The sequence below is a fragment of the Hetaerina americana genome, unplaced genomic scaffold, assembly GCF_022747635.1.
Source record: "Hetaerina americana unplaced genomic scaffold, ioHetAmer1.1.p SCAF_5, whole genome shotgun sequence".
Classification (NCBI taxonomy): domain Eukaryota; kingdom Metazoa; phylum Arthropoda; class Insecta; order Odonata; family Calopterygidae; genus Hetaerina; species Hetaerina americana.
Window position 1 is genome coordinate 33,451,682 of NW_027287095.1, and position 26,496 is coordinate 33,478,177.

Here is a 26,496-nt window from a genome sequence, read left to right on the forward strand (position 1 = left end):
ATTCTGATCCGTTATCGTTCGTGGGAAAAATGACGTCTTAAATCTATCTGTTCTACACTTATTCTCTTGAATTTTATTAACGTGATATCTCATGCCGTAAAGCGATGGGTCTAATAGGTCTAATATCAACATGATTACTAAAGATACATCCTTGCAATTTATGCAAGAGATTTAATCTGTAATTTAACTTTCGCTCCGTAAGTGATTCCCAGCCTTGCTCTTCTAATATTTTGAATGCGCCACTATGGTTATTATAACAACTTTTTGCAAATCCACCTCCCCTACGCTGCACGCAATCCAATTCAGCAATAAATCCAAACTCACGAGGATCTCATATACTAACAGCATATTCTAAAAGATACCTGACGAGCGATAGGAAACGTTTCTCGTTAACCTTTTCACAATATTTCCCCTGCGCTCTTCTGATACATCCTAATATTATGCTAGCTTTTTCACATATTCCCCATATTAGTATGAAATGAAGCAGTCTAACATCACGGCCGGTTTCGATGTACGAATGGGATAGCCACAGAAGCGGTAAAATTGTAGTGGCAAGATTTTTCGACTGAGTAGTGTGCGATAGGGTTTACTTAATCACTCGCTTTAAAATACATCTAAAGGAAAAATGAGATAAAAAATAATGGCCATTAAAACATAAACTTCGTGTTAAAACATTGCTAAATTTAAACAATTTTATTTGTGTGAAAATAATCGTTAAGCAAAATAAACGCAGTGGTATTATATCTTTCTACAATAGAAACAGTATTAAAAAAAATTATCTATTTATTCTACAGGTATAAACATTCGATCATCTCCTTTGACAAATTATACATATTCTCATGTGATATATTTTGATCCGTTATTAGCTTATTTTGCATAGAACCTGCAGTAGGGTTTACGTTATTTAACCCTTTTCAGCTTCTGTGTATAAATTTTATTTTTTCACTTACGGGATAATATTTCAGATTTAGTTGCTGTACTCTGCTCTGAAAGCCGTTCGAGGGACGCTATCGATTATTTCGAACAAGTTGCTGCGACCGAACTAGCAAATAAAATTTCGTTGCTTCGAGCCTTTTAACAATATTTAATTCATTTAATTAGCAACGAATTGAATTAGACCGAGTAAATTACTTATAATTCATTTAATAAACTGCGTAAATACTTCCATAGGATTCTATTAGTGGAAGTAAAAAGAAAATAAAAAAAATATGCTCGTTAGATGGGAGGAAACAATAGGTTTAAAAATGCTTGACGGAAAATGTTATGATATAGCTTGCAAAAAATTATGATATATTTCTATTGTTTAATTGGTACTTGCTGTCAATTGAACAATTGAATGGTTCAGCAGAACCAGGAGTTTACCCCAGTTTTTTATTTCTTCCAATTTGGATTTGTATGTACCAAGTCTTTAGGTTATGATAAAGCGCCGTCTCAGGGGTTAAAGATTGGTTTTAGCTGGCTGCAGCGGTGCTACCATTGAAAAAATGCTTTTGATAGTATTTCGCGCGTGTAGGCACGATGTAAGGTCGACTTTCTACCCACTATGGTCACGATCGAATTTCCAAGATGATTTGATTTAGTGTTTCATTCGATAAACATCAATCCGTCACGAGACAGCTCCTGTGTGTGACTGAGACTCGATGGTGCATATCGTTAATGGCGCGATAATTCCGACATCGTTTCTTAAATGATGCATAATATCCTAAGAACTCGGCCTACATCTCTCCATTAATGCTACACCTCGTTGAAAGTCGCTAGAAAAAAATGTACGCTCGAAATAATTCCACCAACCCTCGAGTGTGAAAATGGGCCGATCTACCCGAGCTTTGTGGCGCAGATAACTGTTTTGAGAGAGAGGGAGGGAATCGCATAAATACTCAACATGCTTCAGCTACTGTTAAAAATTTCTCCGAAGACCTCTTTTGTTGTAGACATGCGAACTGGAGCGATTTAACGCTGCTTTCTTAGCTTTCAGTGCTGGGTGAATGTTTTGTTGAGTGCCTTTATGTCTGAGGCCAGTTAGTGTTTAAACTCATTTCAATGGAAACAACACAATATCTATTCTGGGGGCGGGATTGACCTTTGAGACCGCCGGTGAGACTGTCACTCACTGTGGTTACTGGGTAAGTCTTAAGGCAGGTTTAAATATACGGTTTTCTTACAATCATGGATAAGCATTCGACAAATAACCATTTCCTCACGTTCAAATTTAATGATATTCCAGTTCGCCAGACAAATTAATAGAAACATGGACTAAAAAAAGACCCTAAGAGATAGATATTACTGACTTACACAGGGCTGATTTTTGTTCACCGCTAACCCAAATTGGTGCGAATTTCTTCGATTCCAGATTCTGCATGACATATTTTTTCGAATGGTTTCAATAAATTTGATAACCACCCCAACGACGCCAGTTTCCACCCATCTCAACTGCTGATACGCGCATGTGATATTTTTGGGAACGATGGAAGGGAAATGACCTTTGTTTTTTCTCACCCTTAAACTTCCCGTCCAGAACGTCTTTGACGGAAATTTTCGACCAATACGTTTCGAGTGAAAAGGAATCTATTGTTGCCAAATTTTACGCCCCACAAACTCTTATCCAAAGAGCAGTATTTTAATTTATGGCAGACAGATCTTCTACGACTATGGTTAGTAGTAGGCTAGTGGTGGACATTTCAATAAATCGGTACGAATCGTTTACGAACGATAAGTTTTGTAACTTGACGGCCATCTATTCCAGAGAACATGAAAGAGAGCTGCAGTCATCGCGCCAAATCTGGCAACCCTGTCGTGATCAGTGATCACTGTGGAGTCCTACCGCACACATCGGATCTCGACCCTTAGCGGAGCGTTCACTTCCTCACGCCGCCGACGTGAATTGTGTCTCCGATGCCTGAAAAATATCCCAGCTGTACCTATACGACGGAGTTCGAAGCCTCGGCTCAAAGATTTCCCGCTCCCCGACTAAACGGAATACACTACCATGCATTCAGTACTCGTCGCATGTGACTCAGTCCGTTGCACACATCCATTGGGTCACCGTGCCGTTCTCCGCGGCTCTACGGCTGATCGAACGTTAAATTCAACCCTGCGATAGATGAATGCGCACACGCCTTGATAGCATACACGTACACGTTCCGAAATAACTTCCTCCTGAACTAGCAGTACTGAAAAAAGAAAACGTTGTCGACAGCACCAGCGACTTCCTTCCCGTCCTTGTTAGCTGAATACTTCTAAACAAGTCTGTGTTCACTATCAAATCCTTCCGCAATTATTTTTTTCAGGTTATATTCAATGCGTCGAATTTCTATCCATCTATCATATATTTCGATTCGCCAAAATTCATGATTTTGACTAACTTCATCTATATTTTTTCCATTTCATCACTACTGTTTTAACTGACTCCAATAATTTTCTACATTTCTCGGAAACTTTACCATAGAATTACCCTAAGAAAAAATTATTGTGCTCACACAAAGTTGAGTGACATATTTGCTTGATATTTTGCCTTTATCGTCCAATTGAATTGGATTATTCTCACTCGTTTCCCTCATACATCCTGAGTGAGAAATTCCAGAAAATGTTTGTACCGTTATCCTTCTTAAACTTTCTCCTATGTGAGGAAAACATAATATTGTTATAAAAAAGCAATTAAACAGTGCACTATTCCAGTGAAAAGTAAGTTACCACACGGATGCATAGTCGCAACTACTAGGCAATCGTAATTGGTTCTCCTTGCGCTCATCTTCTCCTTAAAAAAGGATTGGTTTGATGGGTGGGCGTAGAGCTCACTCACTTCGGAGCCATTTACTGTCATAAATTCATACATAAGGGTGGGACAAATTGAATGAATGCAAACTTAGCATTATAAAATTCGTCATACTCTATGGAAAGATTTTACCAAGTCGTCATGCAAACCAAAACCAACCATTTTAAAGGCGAATTTGAGTCGTGAGCTCACCTCTAAGGAACTAAGGTCTTCATATACGACCCTTGAAATTCGCAATTTCAGGGTAAGGGGACCAGCTCCCTTTCCTATGCCACTTTTTTCCAGGTGGGTCTAGCTAACGAAAAATCATACAACTTGGATGAAACTGAGGGACTAAATCCATACGAGTTTGTACCCGGGATACTCCAATCAAGCTACAAATTTGGCTTTCATTGTCACAAACCAGAGCACAATTCCTCAAGTCATCAATGGACGGTATTGCCTCTGCATGAAAAAGTAACGCTTCTATTGATCGACTTCATTTTCCCACCCTCAGTTTTAAAACGATCATCGTTCATTACTCATTGCGAGATAATATTGCATTCCAGTGATAGGTATTGAATGTGCCAGTTACCAAAAGAAACTTTTATAGTGATATTGTCAATTGGTCAAATACTGAACCCAAGTGCAAATAATCAACATCGGCCGATGGCGTAGACAGGAAATAATTTCTGGAGAGGAGGGAAGCCTCCAGGTACCCCACTCCAATGTCCCCGAGGGAGAGTTTTTCTTCCCAGTTCTAAGCTCACGTCAAGTGTATACCTAACTATTTTGTGTCTGCATTCTCTCCCATTTATCTTCATCTTCACCTCCATATGAGGTAAGGTGATTTACAGCTTGTTTATTTTATTGCGATTTTTAGTGCAAACGAAAACGAGAAATGCAAAAAAATAAAACAAATAACATGCACACAAAAGGTTGTTTCAAAATTTTTGAATGGCCTTTTCCAGAACTTAAATGGAAATTAAAATAATCGTGAAAACATCAATGGTACTTGAATGAGACAGCTATTCTTGTGAATATAAAATTTGCTGGGTCAATATACGAGGGTCATCCGGAAAGTAGTACCCGTTCGTGCCGCATGAAGTGCTGACGACGCGAGTAGCCGCTGGACGAGGTCAGATAGCTTCAGTGGCTTGTCTGCCTTCTCTGAGCCAAGTTGCGTGACGCTAGCATTGCCTGTGTTGTTTCTGTGATTGTTTACAATGTTTAAAAAAATTGAGAACGCCGCCAGTTGTGAAGTGAGGGCAGTGATTAAATTCCTCAATGCAAGAAACGTTCGCCCATGTGATATTCATCGCCAATTAAAGGAGGTGTATGGAGACAATGTAATGGACGAGTCGTCTGTTCGGCGGTGGTGTCGCAACTTCAACATGGGGAGGGGGAACACACACGACGATGAGCGTTCGGGGAGACCGTCTGTCATTACAGACCAACTGGTGAGCTCAGTTGACGAATTCGTGAGGAACGATCGGCGCGTCACAATTGATGACATCTGTGAGCATTTTCCCAATGTTTCTCGAACAATTGTTCATGAAATTGTTAAACACCATCTGCATTATGCAAAAATTTGTGCAAGATGGGTCCCTCGCGTATCTCAATGAGCTGGCGGCGAAGGACTATGCAGCAGGAATACAGAAACTTGTCACACGTTATGACAAATGCCTTAATTTGCTTGGAGATTATGTTGAGAAGTAGTTTAAAGTATCCTCTTTCAAATAAAATTTTTTATGTTTGTTAATATTTACTTTTGTGTCTTTATTTCACGAACGGGTACTACTTTCCGGATGACCCTCGTACTAGCTATCTCACCCTGGTTACGCCGTTGTCGTGACAGAAAGAAATTATTTAAAGTAATATTTTCGTCGAAATTCATAAAAATCGCTCCCATTGTTTTTACCATTCGTGTTCAAGATATTTAAGGCGTAGAGCGTGCAGCCCTGCAGTTGAGAAAAACAAGTCGTAGGTTGTTTACTACCACCCTCACTCTATCTATTTACCGATGAAAAAAAAATTAATTTCGGTTTGCAAGCAAAGGAGGCGAATTGCTGCGGTCTTATTACTACAAAGTTGGGGGAAAACTCTTTTGGTCGTTATTAATATGACCACAAAGGTGATGTCACGCAAAAAGAAACAATGCACAAACGTTAGCTCATATAACACGCGGAGATTTCCGGGGAAATGATTCCCACGCCAAGGATCAACTCACGTAAGTCACACTCACCTCGAAACAATTACAATACCCTTGGTTGTTTATGGGATTATTAACTCTACTCCCGAGATAACCACGAGGCCTTTTTATTGGTTTTATTTAAGGTTGACCCCGTTAAGGAGAGCCGCTGCCAGGTCATAAGAAGACCTAGTAGTTTGCTGAAAAAATAACCCCACGCCAATGACCAACTTATAATGAATAGCCAAGCCTATACTGAATTTCTCAAATTGGTTTGCGGGGAACAATGGACGAACCACTTCAGTTGATTGTTTCCGCGTTAAAATGCCGTAAGACCTCTGCCTCACCACGCTTGAAAAGGAAGTGCTTTTAAGTATTGGCATTTCCGGACAAGATTTGTAACAGAGGCATCCTCGAATAACTCTCCGTAATGGTGCTTTTCGGTCAATGATGCGCATCGTTGGCCATCGAGGCGAAAACCATGGAGCCCTGCCGAATGTATCAAGTACCAATCTTCTCAGAATGATTTTCAGACGAAGCGTCTATGTATATACATCCACGAGTTATTTAGCCTTTAAGGAAAATTATTGATTTTATCGCTGAGTATGGTCGAGATTAAAGAGAGAGATTGATATACATGTAATATCCTTCCCTGGAATCTGTCGTGGGAAAAAATTGCAACTCCACAAACCGTGTTGGTGAGTATTGTTTTACTTACGAGAACTCACACCGATATAATAACGAATACATAATATAAGCCGCTGAACTGATGAATTTCATAGTACTTACTTTACCTACTTTGTTGAATATTGTTGCTATCGCATTGCCTTCTTTACCATCCGTAGTAGTCAGAGTGTAGTCAGTCAGGTTTAGAATATTAAAGGTTTTTGATGAACCCTGGCACTGCACATCGCTATATTTCTAACCCCTTAATATCATGAGATAAAAAATGTGTCATACCCATATTATTATTATTAGGTAATCTACCGGTTAATGTAGGTTTTTGGATGGACGTAATTACTAATTAAATAATTTGTGACCCCTAGCAAAACACAACATCCTACTCTATATCAGGTCCCTCTTCAGCTCTGAGTACTTTCTTCCTCCCTTCATCCCGTCCAACATTCCTATCCTATTCCTGCCCTTTCCTCGTTTGCCTAACATTCTCCCCTCTATTACAGTCTTCAACATCCCACTACCGGTCAATACCCCCTTCAGCCACTTTTCCTGCCTCCATAGGATTGCTCCCAACAAACCTCTCTCGTCGCCCACCATACCAAGTACTTCCTCGTTTGTTTTCTTCTCTGTCCATTTCACCTTCTCCATTCTTCTACACAACCACATTTCAAAAGCCTCTAGTTTACGTCTATCCTCCTGCTTCAATGACCACGTTTCCGCACCGTACATAGCTACGCTCCATATCAAAGTTTTTACGAGTCTTTTCTTAACGTCCTCACTCAACGTCCCTGTCATCAACTCCCTCCTCCTTGTGAAAGCCTCTTTGCCTAGCGCAATTCTTCTCCTTACGTCCCTACTACTTTGACCGTGTTGGTCCAAAACACTTCCGAGATACGTAAACTGTTCTACTAGCTCTAGTTTTTGCCCTCCTATTTTAATGTTTAGTTTAGCCTCTTTCTTTCTACAGAATCGCATAACCTTTGTTTAATTAATATTGATTCTCATCCTATACCTGTCGCACTGAATTTCCAATTCACTAAGCAATGCTTGCAACCCCTTGGCTGACTGACAAACTAAAGCTTGGTCATCAGCAAACCTAACTGATTTTACGAATTCCCCGCCCACTTTCATTCCTACCTCTAGTTCTTTTTTTGTCTCTTCACTAATTTCCTCTGCATACAGGTTGAACAGCAACGGTGATAATAGGCAACCCTGCCTTACACCCCTTCCTAACACTGCCCATCCGGATTCCCCGTTCCCTACTCGCACCTGAGCAGTCTGAGACATGTACAGGTTGCGGATTAGCCTCCTTTACCTCCAATCTATTCCTATTTTCTGCAGAATACTCATTAGTTTTTCCCAATTCACTCTATCAAACGCTTTTTCGAAATCTACGAAGCAGGCAAATACCTCCTGGTGGTGTTCTATATTCCTCTCGATTAATAATCTCATTACTCCCCATAATATATTAAAATAATTAATTCTTTAGCTCTGCATGCTTCCTACCGGTCTTAATTTCATCCAAATCCAATCTTTCCACGGTTTATAATTTGTACGCATATTTGCTGTAAGTGGGTCGCCAACTCCTCTCCCTCTACTATCACCAACCGACCTTCGGGTTGATTACTGTGTTTTATTTGCGGAAAGGTTTCATAATAAAATCGGATTCAACTATATGTGTAGCAATATTCAGGTGTTTCGCACTTCTGGTACTAGGGGAGAATATGACTTGAATTTTAGAGGCGGTATATGAGGACTTTTCTAAAAACATAACGTAATTATCGTTAAGAACTTGTTTTAAAATTGTAGTTTCCTTTTTTCATCATTCGTAAACCTTTTGATGCCGGGTTACGTATATATTCTCTCGATCGTACACGGTAAAGATTTATTTAAAAAATATTACTCAACGGGCCTTTTACGCTACGAGTTTTGCATTTTTTTCTCGAGGTTTTTGGACTGGCTGCCGTAGAATAAATGTTTTCAACTCTGCAGGTGACGTTAATTCTTCCACTCGCCGGAGTGCATCAAAAATCAGCGTATTCAAATGAACATCTCCTGTGTTCATCGCGGACAACAATTGTGTGCTTTCCGTATTACGTGCCAATTCGTTTACGCACACCGCCCTTCTTGTCACATTCTGGGACGTGATTATTGATGCAAAATTCTTTGGAATATACTTTGTGCGAAGGTTTCCCATGTGGGGAATTTTTAAAAATATCTTTAGGACCTAGATTATGAAGATGTTGATGCTATTTTATTTCAAAATAATGAAATCTCTTTTGAGTCAGAGTGCGCGAGAACACATGTCATTCAAAATCTGCTATTTGAAGAGGAAATATTTCATTGATTATTCGCTTAACTCTTTTTGGAATACAGTAGCCTATATCGATTACTATTTTCAGGCCTCACTTCAAAGAGGAATTGAATCTCGTGGCTCTATTAAATTCGATGTCAGCTAAGGGAAACAAAGGCAATGGGATCGTTTATATGTACGAGGTCTGTCTAAAAAGTATCGAAAATTTTGGATTTCCGCGTGTTACGTATATTTGATTTTTGATTTTTTTGTGGCATTATGTATGGTGCTTATGTCTCTTCCTAATGCCGAAAAGTTTGGCCATTTTGAGTGCTTCATTAATTGTTGACAGCTGTTTTGGCTTGTCTTCGATTTTTGCCTGTTCCAAAAAAATGGATCAAAGAATCTGTATCAAATTTTGTGAGAAAAACGAAATTAAGTGCGCGGACGTATTCCGAATGTTTACTGTGGCATATGGAGAAGCTACCTCGGACCGAAACAACGTTTATCGGTGGTAAAAAATGTTCTCGGAGGGCCGAGAAGATGTGAACGACGAAGAGCGTGCCGGACGCCCGAGCACGTCAACAACAGACGAAAATATTGATGAAGTGAAGAAAATATTATTGGTCAATCGTCGAATCACCGTTAGAGAAGTTGCTGAGGACATAAACATATCGATTGGCTCCTGCCATTAATAATGATTTGTGTATGACACGGGTCACCGCAAAATTCGTACCAAAATTGCTCAATTTCGACCAAAAACAGGAACACATTAACATTGCTAATGAGGTGTCGGACTCTGTCCGCGACGACCAAAATTTGCTCCAGAGGGTCATAACTGGTGATTAATCATGGTATTATGGTTATGACGTGGAAACTAAAGCTCAATCATCCCAATGGAAGCTGCACCGCCACCGGTTTTGGCACCACCATAACGCATACATATTTTGAAGTGTTCTTTTTCGTAAACTCTGTACTTCATCAGTTGTACTTCACATTGATTTATTTTAATTCGTCACTAACCAATTTTTTCACAATTATTTTAACAACTCTCACACATTTTTCTTGTCGTATTCTACACGCGTTCACAAGACTCCTCGGGGATTAAAATGGGAGTCTACAATTCGAAGGTCATTTTGCGACTTCGATGAACTTTTATTTCTGAATAGAAATGGACTTGAACACCCACGAAACTGTCAATTAAACCTGCCTACTCGCAAATATCGGAAACTAATGCGGAGATTACGCTGCAATGATTATTGAATGGCTTCTCAGCTCTACTAAGAAAACAGAGTTAAAATCCAACAAAAATTTTCCTTTAGGAAAAAGTCATATAAAATTGAGTGAGTTGTACAAGTAAAAATGTTTGAATGAATTCACCGTTAATAATCTTAAAAAAATTTTTTTAACTCAACTCTGCCTAGAGAATATTGACCCCGCCGGCGGCCATTATCAGAGGTGATAAATAATGTCAGGAATGTCGGGCATATTTTTTATCAACCGCTTCCTATATTATAATATGTCTGAAAATGTAAAAAAAACTGCTCCAAGGGAAACTGAAAAATGTGATATAACCTATATTTATGGGAAAAAAATTCCATCTTCATAGGTTAAGGACCGTATTTGAAATGTGGAGTTATTTATTGTTATTGGGAAAGCGCAATTTACATTTCCATTGCATTAAGAGGCGCTTTTGGTGTTGCGAATTTTTTATAGAAACTTGCCCATTTTTTATTTGGTTTTTAAATATACAATTTAATAGCCATTGAGGGAGTTCCAAAGATTCTGTATTGAAAGTTCCCTCTTTTCTTTGCAAGGACCTTTTTTGGAAGAAAAACAAAGAAATTCAGTTTTAGAAATCATTGTTCCTTTCACTTCCTACGATATTTTTGCGGCCCTCATATGTTTTTTATTTTAGCTAAGTTTAAGTTTTGGGAAGGATGTAACTCGAAAGATTGCAATCTACTTTTTCTAAAAAAATACGGCATAATGCAACGGGATATTAATTTTCTTTTGGGTTCTGCGTGTTAGACCTGCCACATTAAAGATAATCTTTTAACGGGAAACCACTGAATTAAGTCGATTTGAGTGATAAATGATGTTATTTTGCAGATTTTGATCAACCTTCAAAAGATTTTCTCCTCTGGTCATGTTGACCGGTTACTTAAACACCTTGCCAATTAAATCAGAAGGAAGTACTTTGCGCTGGATGCTCTTGATTATCGTGTGCATCCTAATCTTATTCGAAGCATTATTTCTCCCACGTGTCCCAATTATCAAATTTAGGTCATCGGATCAAATTAATGTCATATAATCAGCATTAGTCACGATTCTCTTGACGCAACCTATTCAACAAAAGGAAAAAGAACTCACTTTTTTGACGTCTCCATGGATATCTGTCCATCTGTATTGAAATTCTACACGTATTTTAATTAAAAATGAGACACAATTGGGATTAAATTTTTATTTAATGTATATCATTGATGAAGTTTCTTACAATATTTTTCGGAGGTGAAAATGTAAAATATAAGATACCCATCTATATGACGCCACCTTGAATTTGATACTCAACCGTTACAAAAGCCATGGACTCGGAGAAAGAATGAATATGTTATCCAAAGCGTGTGTTTTAATGCCACCACTTCTAATATTTTCATTGAAATATCCATAAATGACCTTCATATGTGAATTAAAACGATACATGTTGTAATGGTAAACTTTTCTTGTTCGGTTATTTCTTGATCATTACATGAGGCGCCATCTCCCTCCTGCTTTACGTCACGAGAAGACATAAACGCATCGGAACTTGTTGAATCCATTGAAAACACCGTCCTAATTGGTTTATTTCGTGAAAAATAGGGTAATTACCAAATGAAATTGAGTATCTTGCTCAAATACTCATGGACCTGCCAAGTAAACCTTACCCATTGCTTTTTCCAATGATAAACATGATTTACCCCATGGGAGAGCTAACCACCCGAGTGGTTATCGCTGTGGTCAACCCAATGATGATGAAGCCGGACCAATTCGATTGATTCTCTTCGTTAATCGACATCCCTTAAATGTCTGCGGCCTCGGCCATTCCGTGCGCTTTATTAAATACGATTTTCGTAGGTCGCGAGGCATAACGGTACGTTTTCCTACGATAAGGGATTGTAATTAATGGCTTTTATCCCCGGCGGCGGTGTTTCTGAAAAGGCGGATGTTCCCGGCGAGGTGTTTTGGGACAGGCGAGGAGGGGGGTCGTTGGATGTGGGGGGTGGGGTGGGGTTGGAGGGGAAGGTGGTGAAGAAATGAAAAGAATAAAAAAGAAAGAGGAATACAGAATAAAACGTCCGGATCCCACCCCGGAGTCCCCCATGCAAATCAATTATTTAATCGGCCCTTTCAATCTGCCCCACATCTTCCCTTAACTTTCTCTTTTTGCCCCCCCCCCTTTCCCTCCCTCCCTCTTGACTGCTTGCCTACCTTCCGCCGGATTCCCCATCGCCCCAATCCCTCCCGCAACCCTTGCCGCCCGCTCCCTTTCGACACTCCCCGTCCGCCCGACCCCTTCCTCGCTCCCTCGGATACACAGCGAGGGAGAGGGGAGAAGAGGGGGGAACGAATACATCCCGGGCCCAACCATTCGGAACAGCACCTCGGAAGCCCAGCGGCGTGCTCCGCTCCATCCACCCACACCACCCAAGTAGTGCAGCCGCGGTGTCGTTGAACTCTCTCCCCATATCCCACCATCTCGGTTGATGTTGTCGAACTTCATGCCATGCATTATGAAGCGCCTGTTATATGGTTATGCACCCCAGGCATCTCTCGCTCTCTCTCGATTTAAAGTCCTTGACTCGAGGGGTAGGCAACTACCGAAAACGGAATGGCGAGGAGGTTATGCTCTCTCTCTCTCCCACCTTCCCTCTCGAACAAAGATTTCTGAATTATGAATTGCGCGGATTTTTCGCATCAGACGTAGGAAGCGTTCTCCCTCTCTTGGGAAGGACCCTTCGGTGTTACGTCTGCGCCTGTGTTCTCCCCAAATTACAAATTCCTCATTCATTATTGAGGCCGGAATGTTTTTCGTAGGTTCGGTTCTCTAAAGTTTGATGTCTATCGCTGGATAAGTAACGTGAATGACTCATGAATTTATTAATGAAGCACATTCGTAGTTCGTAACGGAGGGAACGGTCTGAGATCGTTTTGGAAGACGTCAGGCACGCGCCGGGGCTGAGAATGTCGCAGAGCCATGTTACCTTTGGGCAATTTGCAGCTGTTTTGGATAAACTAGAAACTTCACCTCCCTTGTCCTTTTGCGCCCTGGATAAATAAAGCCGACATTAAATCCCCATTTAGTTCCTCTATTTTAATCAAATAAATCAATGTTCATATGCTTTCAAAAATGTTCGAGGAACAGGAGAATAGAAAATAATTGAGTTATGAATACTTTCACCGTATTATTGGCGATAAAGTATTTTACTGGCATTGTTCCTTCATTCATTTCTGTAACAAGTATTGCCTGTCTAATGGAAGGCGAGGGAATAATATTAATCTTAGGATTAATTAAATGCTAAAAAAATGTTGGTTTTAGATTACCACGTGAGAAAACTGCATCTTGAACAAAATTTCACTTAGATTTTGACCTCATATGGGAGTAAAATGTAAAGTTACACCCAATGTGTTATTCTTTTCAGCATTTATTGATCTCTTCCCTTCCTATGAAATTATTATGATAGACATTCCCATATAAGGAAGATTTCACTACTAAGTGATGCAATTTTAAAAGTATCCATTCAAGTTTATTTTCAAGTGCATATTACTATTGTATGATACAAAAGAGATATTTATTTGTGCTTAAGCCCTCATAAGCATAGGTAATTCAACACAGTCCAATCAGGACGGCTAATGAAAACTATGTTTGGTTCAGAAAACCGCGTCAGTTGATTAGGATTTATGACGCATAAATATAAACTATATTCGAGAATATTCATCTGGAGCTTTATTAAAAATACCTTTTACTTAAAACTATTATGAAAAAATGAAAATATTCAAAATACTTATTTACTCGACTATGCCAGTGTTGTTGAAACATCACCTTAATTATTCCAATAAAAACTTCATTTATACGTTAGATTTAAGATGTTTTTGACAGTAAATGAAAAACTCTAAAATGACTATATTCAGAGCCAATTATTTATATATGTTGCTAATAAAATCAGTGCAAATTTAATCCAGTACAAATTTGATATTAACTTTTAAATTTTTGTTTGCATAAACTTCATGATTTAGTTGAGATATCAGCTATTAAGATCTTAAAGAAAATGAAGTAATATGTGGATGATAAATTTAATGGCTTTTTCAGTGTAACAATATTTGAAGCAAAAGATTGCGAGCCTAACTTATACTAAACATTATTTACATACTTTAACGGTGGGAACTATTCAGGTTGGGTGGCATAAAATAGGCATAATTTGAATTTTATGGTCAGTCAAAGCTTTTTAAAACCATTTGGGAGACATTGAAAACATATTTTTAAGCATTATCCTTGCCTAGAATAAAATCTAGTACATCAAATTATTTTATTGATCGCGCCTTTTTTGTTTGACGCCAGTTTCACAGAATACATTATCTACGTTCTAATAACGAGCGTATACTCGTAACTATGGTATGATATCTACTGAGCTGATCAACCCCCATTAAATTTAAAATACTTTCGGAGTGACATCGTGGAAGAATCTTATGGGAATGAAAATCGGTGTATTTTTCCAGAGCTTTGTTATCCACCGACTAAGGATTCAAAGATATGAACATATTAGTGTTGATATATATATATATATACATATATATATATATATATATATATATATATATATATATATATATATATATATATATATATATATATATGTATATATATCTTGAATATGACGTAATGCGTTGAATTAAGATCTGTGAAAAAGTACAATGGTTCTCATTCTCCTGGAGGAGGATGCAAAAGTGTACTCACGGAGAGAGAAGGCAAACCTTTCGTGTTGAGATTCGTATTAAGATTATTATGAAGAAGTCTCCTTTAGAAATTACTACATGTCATATTTACTTTTCAGTTTGCACTAAAAAATGTAAACTGAAAACAAAAACATATATACAACAGCAATAAACAATATAGAAACACATAAAAAGATCACTCACACGTTATTTCTTGATCATTTCGACGGAATTCTGATCCGTCTTCATCGAAAGATATAGAAGTAATCATTACTTCTATATCTTCCGATGAAGACGGACCAGAATTCCGTCGAAATGATCAAGAAATAACGTGTGGGTGATCTTTTTATGTGTTTATATATTGTTTGTTGCTGTCCAATTTATTATTCAACGCTTCCGTGTTACGTCGACGAAATCATCTATATATATATATATATATATATATATATATATATATATATATATATATATATATGTATGTATATATGTGTCAAAACAGTGTTTTTAATTTGGTACCCTAATTATCATACATGCCCATATTCATTAGTTTCAGAAAGCCCTGTCTGAATCTTCAATTAGCTGCAATTTCTGTCTCTTTCTAAAAAAATCATCTCACGTAAATATTGTAAACCTATTTCAAGGAGATTTCAGAAAAAGGTTTACATATTTTGGCAGGAGGAATTTTGATATTAGGATGCACGGAAGTAAAGGAGAGTAGCCGAAAAACACTATAAAATATGTATTGCCTTATCTCCTCGATTTTAGATTACATCAAGTGGAAAATTATAAATAAGCAAAACAAGAGAAGAATAGAATATAGCGTGAACGTAATATTTTATTCAAAATTTAAAAATTAAATTAATCCACCGCCATTATTCCCAACGACTCGTGTCGATGCACAAATATTAAATCCGTATTAATTTTATTTGAAATCAATAGATAGCTTGATGCTCATATTTAATAGTTTAATTTTTAGCAGGGAGCAAAATATGATTAATTTTGTTCTTTAATTATGAGAAAGATATAATTAATTTTGCATCAATGGGGCACAAAATTAAAGGCACAGTGTAAAGTCAAATGAGTGCTGTGCTTGGTTGACGTGAAGAAATTCCTTTAAATGGCGCCCGATAACTTTAATCAGATTTCATTAAACTCATACATGAATTAAATGGTTTTGATATTAACATAATTTTAAAATTACTGCTGCGCGCACTTACCCAGCAGACCAGCAGTATTTTCCGAACATTTCGGTAAAAATATTAGTCACCGTTGGTATAAATTAACCTTCGTTAAATACTTATAAACTGAAGAAATTATTCCTTGGGACTATCTGAAAGTACTTTTTCATCTAGTGGCACTTAGCAGACTATTTTTAATTCTATAAACCACGGTTACCAAGGTTGTTATAATAGGTAAGGGTAGAGCTCACCCAGTGCTAAGCCACTGGTGGTGAAATTCACGCATCGGGGCGAATGAAGGCCAGTTGCTTCGCTCGTGACGCCTGTGGTTTCCCACGAAGATCTGGTAGCCAAAATTCACTTAGCTTTGGCAAAGGTAATGGTGTACCGTGGCGTCTCCCAGTATCGAGCCCTGACCCTCTGGCCAGTAACTAATTGCTTCTGGGTTACCATTCGCCCGACCCCCTTAGTTTTAAAGACCGACTCTTATATAAAAAAGTGTGATGTCTGTTCAACTTAATAGATTCTTGAAACCTTAAAAAAGAAGTTTTAGTACATGCTGTTAAAATTTTTTAAGTTCTTTGAAAATATTTGAACTCTTTAACGTAATTATTTCAACGTGAAAGTTCCTTCTTTTCGTGAGTTGAAGTTGATAGCTGACGAAGATGATGTTTCTGATTTTTAGTACATCTTTATTTGTAGCAACGCTATATACATGATTTTCAACATTCGTGAAGCCTAATTAAGTTATTAGAAGAGCCTATTTTAGACTCCTAAAACAACGTTTAGAACGTAAGAATCTGCGGTCTACTGATAAATAACCTTTATTCTTTAGTTAGGCTATTTACCAGTCCTCCTTAGTGGTGATTTAGTACTTGGTGTCCCCTTACTGTATTCTCGTATTAATCCTAAAGATCTATTGGATTATTCATTGCAAAGAATAATCGTATTCTGCTATAATTTTTACCTTTCTATCCTTGCTATTCCATTTTCCCCATCACTCTCCTTTCCCTACTCCCACCTCCCTTGACCTCTGACTTTATGACTCCCTGGAGTGTACATATGGCTCGTAAAACTGAAATCGTGACCTTGAAAATGAAATGACATATCACAACTATGGCCGATTCAATAAATAATTCGTGAAAAGTAAAGAAAGAACTTGAAAGCAGAAAATTACTTCATCGAGAATTGTCTGTGAAAAGAGAAACTTCAACAGAGTGAATTCTTCTCGGGATTTCATCCGGGTAATCTCCTCCATCTCCATCGCTGCCGACGTTTCGATGAAATCCTTTTCCATCGTCATCAGGGCCGATGATGCCAGTCTGAAGGTGCCGGTTTATATATCCTCGGTGGTCATGTTGGGTCCCTTCTGATTGGCGGAGGCCGAGCACGTTTTCCCGCCTTTTTCAGGATTGGGTCCCATGTCCTGCTTAGGTCATGTTGGGTCCCTTCTGATTGGCGGAGGCCGAGCACGTTTTCCCGCCATTTTCAGGATCGGGTTCCATGTCCTGCTTAGGCTGAAACCCTCGTCTCTGTTAAAGTTATTCTTAGAGAGTCGTATTTCAATTGCCTCCTTGGTGAGGCGGTCCCAGTAGCCTTTGGAATTGGATGAAATCCCGAGAAGAATTCACTGCCATCATCCGCCGGGAGAAATTGAAGTCCTACATAAACTTCAACAGAATTTACATATCATATCATGATACTAAATTAAGTACAAAGTTAATCATATTTGACTCCCTATTAAAAATTCAACCGTGACATATGAACAGCGAGAAATATATTGATTTAAATTAAAATTTAAACCCTCCATAACTTCCAAGATGATGGCTAGCTTAATTTTCTGATTTGCAGTACTCAGAGCATTCCGCCGCGTATCCTAGGAGAACTTCTTCAGGCGGAAACTGGTGTGACTTGACTGATTGGGAAGATGGCAACTCATTAGTAGTTTATCACCGCCACTTCCGGTTATATATTCGACCATCATTCTTGAACGATTATCTGGAGCGATCCGACATGTCTTCAAATGTATTCGCAATCTTTGTTTCATTATAGCGCTTTTAATAGGTTAATTTCTCCTCTCACTTTGGGCAGAATAATCTTTTAAAATTAATCGATCCTTATCAGTTTCCCTTACTGTTTTCAAATCGTTTCCCTTCTACGTAATTAGGTTCGCTGCCGCCAATGTTCGCGATACATGGATTGCATACGTGTATCTGTGTGAAGTACACTCTTAGTATGCGTTTGGGTTATCTAATTTTTGCAGATTAGACTTTTCTTATGGAATAAAACCTTCCTGGCTTGTGCTAAAATGTCCCTTTTCCGTGGGGATGTGGATGCGTCTTTAAACATTCAAAGCTTTTCTTGATTCTTCGTTCGTTAGTGATCTTGCTCCATAATAGAAAAAATTTTCTTGAGTACAAATTTTAATTGCTCAGTTTTATTATTACATTGGATTATTTTATCTGCTATTATTAGTAGTAGTCGTCTACCGGCAAGCGGTAAGTTTTTGATGAACCCTAGGACTACGTACTACAGCACTCCTAAGGCCTTACTACTTTATAAGATAAAATATCTTTAGCACTTACATTTCATGCCACAGACTATTTTTTCTTTTTGCCTTATATAAATTAATGAGTTTTCTCTCGTCCCTTGTCTCTGTGCCACCTCAATATATCATTTGTATGACTGATTCTGAGGTATTTACCACTGTTCCAAACAAATCGATTGCCATTTATTAAAAATCTGTACAAAATTTTGGGTTGTTTAAGACATGAAAATCTTTCTCTTGAAGATTTTTGGGATATTATGCATTCATCGTGTTATTTCCCGGGTTGAAGTTTTATGCATGTAATATTTAGTTAGCATATTCTCCGTTACTTATTCCGATTTATGCAGGATGTATGCCTCCAGACAAGAATCGCCATCCTTATTCTTCTCAAATCGTAGCATTTGCTCCCAGAAACACGATTGTCTGAATCGTGAGTTTGAGGGAGGAATCCGTGCATGACGCTTGCTAATGAGATCCCATTTCCGTCTAGATCATGACTGAAGTGCTGTCATCTTTCGGATAACGGAAAAAAGTTTTGAAATCTCGCAGCCAACGGAGTCTCAGCCCTGGCAGGGTCGAGTCCCAATTACCCATCCTTCATTGCCGGGACAGTATGCACGAAATGAAATACTGTATTTTGAATTGCGCTAAATTTGCATTATTGACGTTTCCAACTATTTCTATTCGAGGAAGGACAACTAGAGAATCAGTGATCAAGATTTAATGTGAAACTGTGTATCTATTCTCCTAGAAAAAGTGCAGGAGATTTTAACTATGACTAATCGCATTGATTATCTGTTGAAACGGTTCGACAGAGAAGTTCTGACTTTGATAAATGTTGCACTATTGGTCAAATTATTTTTTGGAGGAGGAATTTGATATTTTTTTATCGGCAATCACGGCAAGGTTTTCACGGGTGTGGTAGAGCATCTGAAACACATAGATGATATATAAGACAAACACAGAAAAGACGGAATCAAGCAGATCACGAGTGCAAAAATATTTCCTTGACCGGGACTTGAACCAAGACTTGTCGGGCCAATGCTCACATACATGTGTGTGTGAGCATTGGCCCGACACACACTCAGCACCAGCACACACACACAAAGTGATGAAATGAAATATTCTTAACATAAATTACATAAAATTACATGAAGAATTCATTTTTGTGATGAAATGCATTATATGCTACTCAGTCTGACATAATGACACTGAATGTTCCTTCAAACTCATTTCTTCCGCCAATGAAAGAAATTTACGAATGCAATATAAAGATTCCTTTTTGTAATAATGTTAAGGTAGAATTTCTTATTGATGATGAACTAAAGAAAGAATCGATCGAAAAGATTTGATGAAAAATTATGCCATTTTGAAAATTACTATAGAATATAATGGGATGCTACAGAAGATTCCTTTTTTCTGATAGGCTAGTGAGATATAGCATGTTGAAAATCATTCCAAAATATTCCTTGCATATAGGAAAAAGGAACTTTTACCAACTCTATATTATTGCTTTCGGTAATCTACCGTTTAATTTAGGTTTTTGGTGGGCACTATCTACCTAACGTTTCAGCAACAATGCCCATGTCTCTCTTAACAAAACAGCCCAACATCTACTGAATATTCTTCTTCAAAAAGAAGTTTCATAATGCCAGTTATGTGAATTATTATCCAAAACTGGACCAGTTTTATATATATATATATATATATATATATATATATATATATATATATATATATATATATGTGTGTGTGTGTGTACGTTTTATAGATGAAAGTGATGTTTTCATGGAAAAAAGTGACTACGGAAATTCCAACGGAAATACTCATTTCGAGGTCTCCTGAACACGCTTGCACGACTAAAGTCTCTCCGCGTGTGCATGCCGCTGAGATCTTATGGGCAGATTGGCTAAAAATATTCAGTTTAGGGACACGAACATTGATAGCGATATATATACACATTTGTATTGAAAGTAGATGATATGATTAGACTTGGGATAATATGTATAGCAGAAGGGGTGGTAACTGACAGATAAATATTCCATGTTAATGCTTATATCTCCAAGGTATCTCATGCCATTACATGGAAATAATTAAATAAATAAATCTCCGCACATTTTTTACTTCACCCTTATCCCAGAAATAAAGCGTTGGAAAAAAATAATCAGTTCGGCTTTTTTTTCTCCTAATATCTCAATCTCAAATTGATTGATACTCGTGGATACCAGTTCTGCGTAAGATTTAAGCTCTCTTCGGCCTGTACTACGAGGAAACTAAAAAAACCCGTACTTCTGATGACATTTCTAAGTTATTTCATTTGATACTCACTTTCATTGACCTCTGAATGTAGTATTGGCCTGTTTAAGACTCGGAACATTTATTTTGCTTGAGTGATTCCGCAATCGCAAATAAAATGTTAATTAATTAAAAATAGCAATTTTCCACAAAAATAAAATTTAATGCGACCGGTTTCAATGTTACTACATCATCATCAGGTGGTGTAACATTGAAACCGGTCGCATTAAATTTTATTTTTGTGGAAAATTGCTATTTTTAATTAATCATGATATTCCACCATATCACGCCTGAAACGTCTCTTTTTAAAATGTTAATGTTCATAATGAGATTTGGCCTTTTAACATCATAGTTGTTCAACGCGTCGAAAGATTTCTCTGGTTCATTGCGTTGAAAATATAACTTTTTAAACATTTTACAAGTACTATGTACATAGTACTGCCCTTAAGAATTATATCTGAGTCATTAATACGATAGCTTTGCGCCTGCTAATTGCAATCCTGAATTCACCTACACGGTTTTTATATTTTCACGGTAATGCTCTAGTAAATAAAAGAATATCCATCGTGTCGTTTCCTCCAATAATTATTGAAGGTGTTTCCTTTTGATTAAGATTCTTCGACGTTAAAACAGCGCTTGAGATGTACAACTTATTGCCTTCAGGCAATTTATGTTGCCTAAAGTACAATTTTTATTTACTCGGGTCACTTATGACCATTCGTTGCTGATTTATGGCTCAAATTCTAAGTAACTAAATTGGGTAAAGTTAATTCATTATTTTATTTTACTTTAACATAAAAAGAGAGACAAGGTCGGGTTGATGACTCCGGAGGCAGTTTTCAATATTACAATTTACAATATTTATTTACATGCGACATGAATCAAGTGCATACCCGTTTGCGCTTAAAATTGCAGTTTAACGTAAATGTAGGCATTTAATATGCCAATTATTAGCCATTATTGAATTTAATTTAATCTTGTACAATAAATAAAACCAGGAAGGACGTGAAATTCATAAATTCTGGTTCAGTTGGAGTTCATATGCATATACAGGGTTCGTCCGGAAAATAAGTGTACTGAGCTCAGGAAAAAAAATGTATTACACTTTTACACATCTTAAGCTAATATTCCTCAAAATAGGACCCTTGTGAGTCGATACACTTGTTCCAGCGGCGTTCCCATTCCTGGAACGCTCCCGCGAAGGCATCATCGGGAACCTCTCGAAGACACGTCGTCACGGCCTCTTTGACGGCGTCCAAAGTCCCGTATCGCGTTCCTTTCAAACTCCTCTTTATCTTCGGGAACAGAAAGAAGTCCGGTGGTGCCAAGTCCGGGCTGTAGGGCGGGTGCGGCAGCGTTACCACGCCGTGCTTGGCAAAGAAGTCCGACACGACAAGCGCGGTGTGAGACGGCGCATTGTCGTGATGCAGCCGCCAGATGTTTTTAATCACGTGCACTATTGTTTTTGGCACATTACACTGCTCTGCTATCATCCAAACACTAAGACGACGATCAGAGTTCAGTACATCGCGAACTTTTCGCACATTTTCGTCGGTGAGTGTCGTTGATGGGCGTCCAGGCCGTGGTTCGTCGTCGACCTCTTCTCTGCCCTCCACGAACATCTTGTGCCACCGAAAGATCATGTTTCTGGACATGGCTGACTCCCCGTAAGCCTGGTTAATCATACCGACAGTTTCGGTAGACGATTTCCCAAGCTTTACCGCAGATTTGATGAAATAACGCTGCTCCAAAAACTTCGGCATCGCGTTCCGTGACGTGGGTCGAGCGTGGAGGTTCGCGTTAACAGAGCTCCTCACTACACCACAGCTCAGAGCCGACTGCCTTTTTCAGCGTCGCTTGCCAACATACCCCCCTCCAATCGCAGCCCGTCAGAGCGGTGCTGGGCGCGCCTGGAGCGGCGGGAAAAAATCAGTACACTTATTTTCCGGACGAACCCTGTATGTCGTCAAAAAGAGAAAGCGTTATCATGAATATTTGTGGAAAATCTTGATAATTTTCGGCCTTGACTGTATCAAACTTGTCAACAAAAGAGCTCGTCATATTGCCAACTCTTAATTTCTCTTCTATGGAAATATGTCATACTCGTGTGAAATCATTCAGTGAGACGATTTTATAATGCATCCAAATATATATAATACACGAGTGAATATGGGAGTTAAACCTTACCATATTCGTTTGAAGACTTAATTCCCACCGCGCAGTTTGCGTTTTAGCGAAAACGGTTTTGATGGTGTACCAGCTGTTTAATTCCCAGTCTTCTTGTTGCGCTAAGCCGAGGAAATTTGTATGTAGATTCACTTTGACCTTCAGGAACCAAAAAGAACGGCGAGAAAACCGACTCCGCCTGAAAGCAGTATACACGTCAAGACGCGAGAATAGGAAGTGTAGAGAAAAATGAATTCTAGAGAATATGCGGCGTTCACGATCTAAACTCCACGGAAACCTTTTACACATGACGATCGCTTGAGCTCCTTACATCCATTTTTTCTATAATTTCCATGCCTTTTTTCTATTTATCTCACATAAAATGCTTTCTACTCTTTCTCAGTATTATAAATAAACTATTAAAGTCCCCCTCATCGATACAGTTTATATGAAACGATTTACCTCCGGAAAAGTGATCTCTACGTATTTCCGTGGTAATATCAGAGAGAGTTATTCGTTCCTTACCACCCCAAGAAATCGGTCTTATGACTCAAAATAATTTTATCCCGACCGTAGTAATTCTTTATGCACGTTTCATAAAGGAATGTTCTCCCTATGACTTTCGGAAATATACTACCCGCTCAAACACCTTTTAGAGGGAGGTTGATGCGTTTATGACACAAGGCTTTGTCAGGATATATATGAAATAAAGCTAACTGGAAAGCGGCGTCTTTAGTTGGACTAATGCTGCTATATTCTCCTTAGTTTTGTGAATAAACGCTGGTGGAATTATCTGTCACGAATCAGTTTCAATGTTAATTACGCATCCGATTTTTAAGGCATAAGAGAATACATGAATATACTCCTCTACTTATCCAGTAATCGCAAGACAAAATTTGAACAGGGTCTTCTTATAATTTTGGGTTGTTTTAAGGAAAATCTGTTAGTCTAATTTAGGCACGAAGTCAACACTGTATAATACATCGCACCTACTCAAATAGGTTTTGTGAGAGCGTTTAACTTACAGCGATAAAGTAAGAATGTTTAACTTTGGCTATAAAAGTGTCGCAAATATTTTTTACTGGAATAGAAATTTAAAAAATGTGGATTTGGTCATATCTTCCGCAATATTCGATCAAAAAGAAACATTTTTAAATGGCGTTTCGATAAATAGAATACATTGGCTCCATTTCATGTGGCATTTTATTACAAAATAGTTGTGGCCTAAACGTTGGCTACGTGTTAAAGAATTTTTTTGCCGTTCTGTTTATGGTTCTCCGGGCTTAATTAGTGAAAACTGGTGACAAGAATCACTAGACCAAAAGATCCGCAGGTTCCCATGGTCGACTGGTGGAGTTTCGTGTTTTTCTCCGCTTTGGTCGCTTATATCGTGTTTCAGATATAAGTGCCAAACGCGGAAGAAAACCCAAAAATCCTCACCAGCTTTGTCACTCTCACAATTTTTTCACTTGATGTACACAAAAGCAATAAAGACCTCATGCTTAATCACACCTTTAGGATGACTTAGGAATTAGAAGACAAGTGCGTTAAATTTCGCTTTGGTTCATATTTTTTTGGGATGTCATTGCTCCAGAATTTATTACCCTGAGTGCCTTAAATTTGTCAGCCGATGATATCGAGGTTACCCTTATGTGAGCATACTCCTAAAAGTCTCGGTTAAGGAAAATTTAATTTCAGCATTCATATTTAACCCGAAATTCACCGTTATTTTAACTCTTCTCTTACTATCCCATAGATTCCCATACAGCCGAATCTCATCAGCAGCAGCCGATTCCCACAGTTGGTACGGATCGGTATCTCCCAGCCAACTTTCTCTCTCGCCTACTCGTCCACCAACGCCCTATCATTCCCCATTCCCCAACCGAATGCAGCCACTCCCTGTCGAATTATTTCTATAACTTGTGAGTTAACCTCTAAAAGGATTGAACTTGGTGACTGATTTAGAATTGACTAGTGGCGGCAATTTGGTGGGAATCCACGATATGGATTGAGAAACGCAGTAAACTCTGTGACGTTATTGGATTGCTCATGACGAAAAGTGATGAGTAAGCTAATTCCGTTTTCGACGAGCGGTTCATGTCGCTTCACTCATCTCATAAATAACTGAAGGGCCAAAGGGAAAATGGACGGAAAATTTCGCCAAGGGGCAATTGAAAATTCAGACTATGACCGGAGACCGAAGCCGGGACCTGGTAGTCATTCTCCGCGAAGGAAAATTTACTACCGGGTACAATATTTTCTACGAAATATAAATCGAGTATTTTATTGGTATCCTGAAAAAAATTGTAGAATCCTTCAATTCATAGCTAAAAATATTTATTTCTTAGGGATTTGATTATTTAGGCCGTATATTAGTCTTACGATGTCTCTCCAAACCCCCTTAGTTTACATTTCATCCTCGGAAATTCATTCTTTCGTGTTGTCAAGCGGGAAGAATGCCCGACTCCTGAACATAATCTAAGTCTATGTTCGGGTTATATCTGAGTGTTGTGAGCTGTGCACGGAATCGGGGAGACCCACGATATTATGCTCTTCATTTGTCGCACTGGGTCAACTCACTTGGGCGGTTGCTAGATGAGGCTCACCTCGAAATTAACGGCGAGGACTTAGTTACCCTTAACTGCGGGCCGATGAACGTGTTCGATCGGTGGAGTATTTTTCCGGTAGAGTAGGGCACAACCTCACCTATTTTTCCCTTCGGATACACTTAAGTCGTACTCACATGAAACTCACAAGTGTGGAGACTTCAACGCCCGGGAGACCGAGGCGCCCGGTCACCCCTCCGTCGTATTCGCGGGGCGCTCTCCAGATGGACGACCGGAAAATGAGAAGCGGTCCCCGTGAATGAAAGGTGCGGAACACTGGTTTGACCTGGTCGTCCTCCTCCTCAAGTTGCGCTCGAGGGTCGACTGTTGTCTTCCACGGCCACCCACACTTGGCGAGCGGTCGGTCGGTGTGATGCCACCGTGACGCGCTTAACGTCCGGGACGACGAGACTTCGGGGACGCGTGGGGGAGCGAAGGGGAAAGAACCTCTCACACTGACCTCCGGAGCTGGTGTGCGCGAGACCACCGCGGCGGCGCGGATGGAATACCGCTGTCCTCCCCGCCCTCCCCCTCTCATCCCTCTCCCTTCGTTCTCGCTTCCCTCACCCCCTCTCACGCGCGCCCACTCCCGGACCCACCCGACGATCCTCTACGGGACATGGATTGCAGGACGATGGTGTGGATGGTGGACGTCCAATGTTGCATTATGCCCTCATTGGAGTTTTCGCACTCATTTCGGAGTGACCTTAGGTCTTACGTTATGCGAACTTGACCTCGCGCGCGAAGCGAGTAGCATAAGGAGAGGAAATAAATGCCATCGGGAAACGAGTTTCGATTTGGCAGACAAAATGAACACTCA

The 26,496-nt window shown here is 38.9% G+C and overlaps 1 protein-coding gene across 1 annotated transcript in view; it reads right to left on the minus strand.

Moving 5' to 3' along the window:
* LOC139693921 (uncharacterized) overlaps positions 1 to 25,972 on the minus strand; it is a 72,626-nt gene extending 46,654 nt beyond the window's left edge. Inside the window, exon 1 of the mRNA XM_071592256.1 lies at positions 25,814 to 25,972. The gene's annotated coding sequence lies outside the window, so the exon portion shown is untranslated. The remainder of the gene's footprint in view (positions 1 to 25,813) is intronic.
* Positions 25,973 to 26,496: the final 524 nt, after the last annotated feature.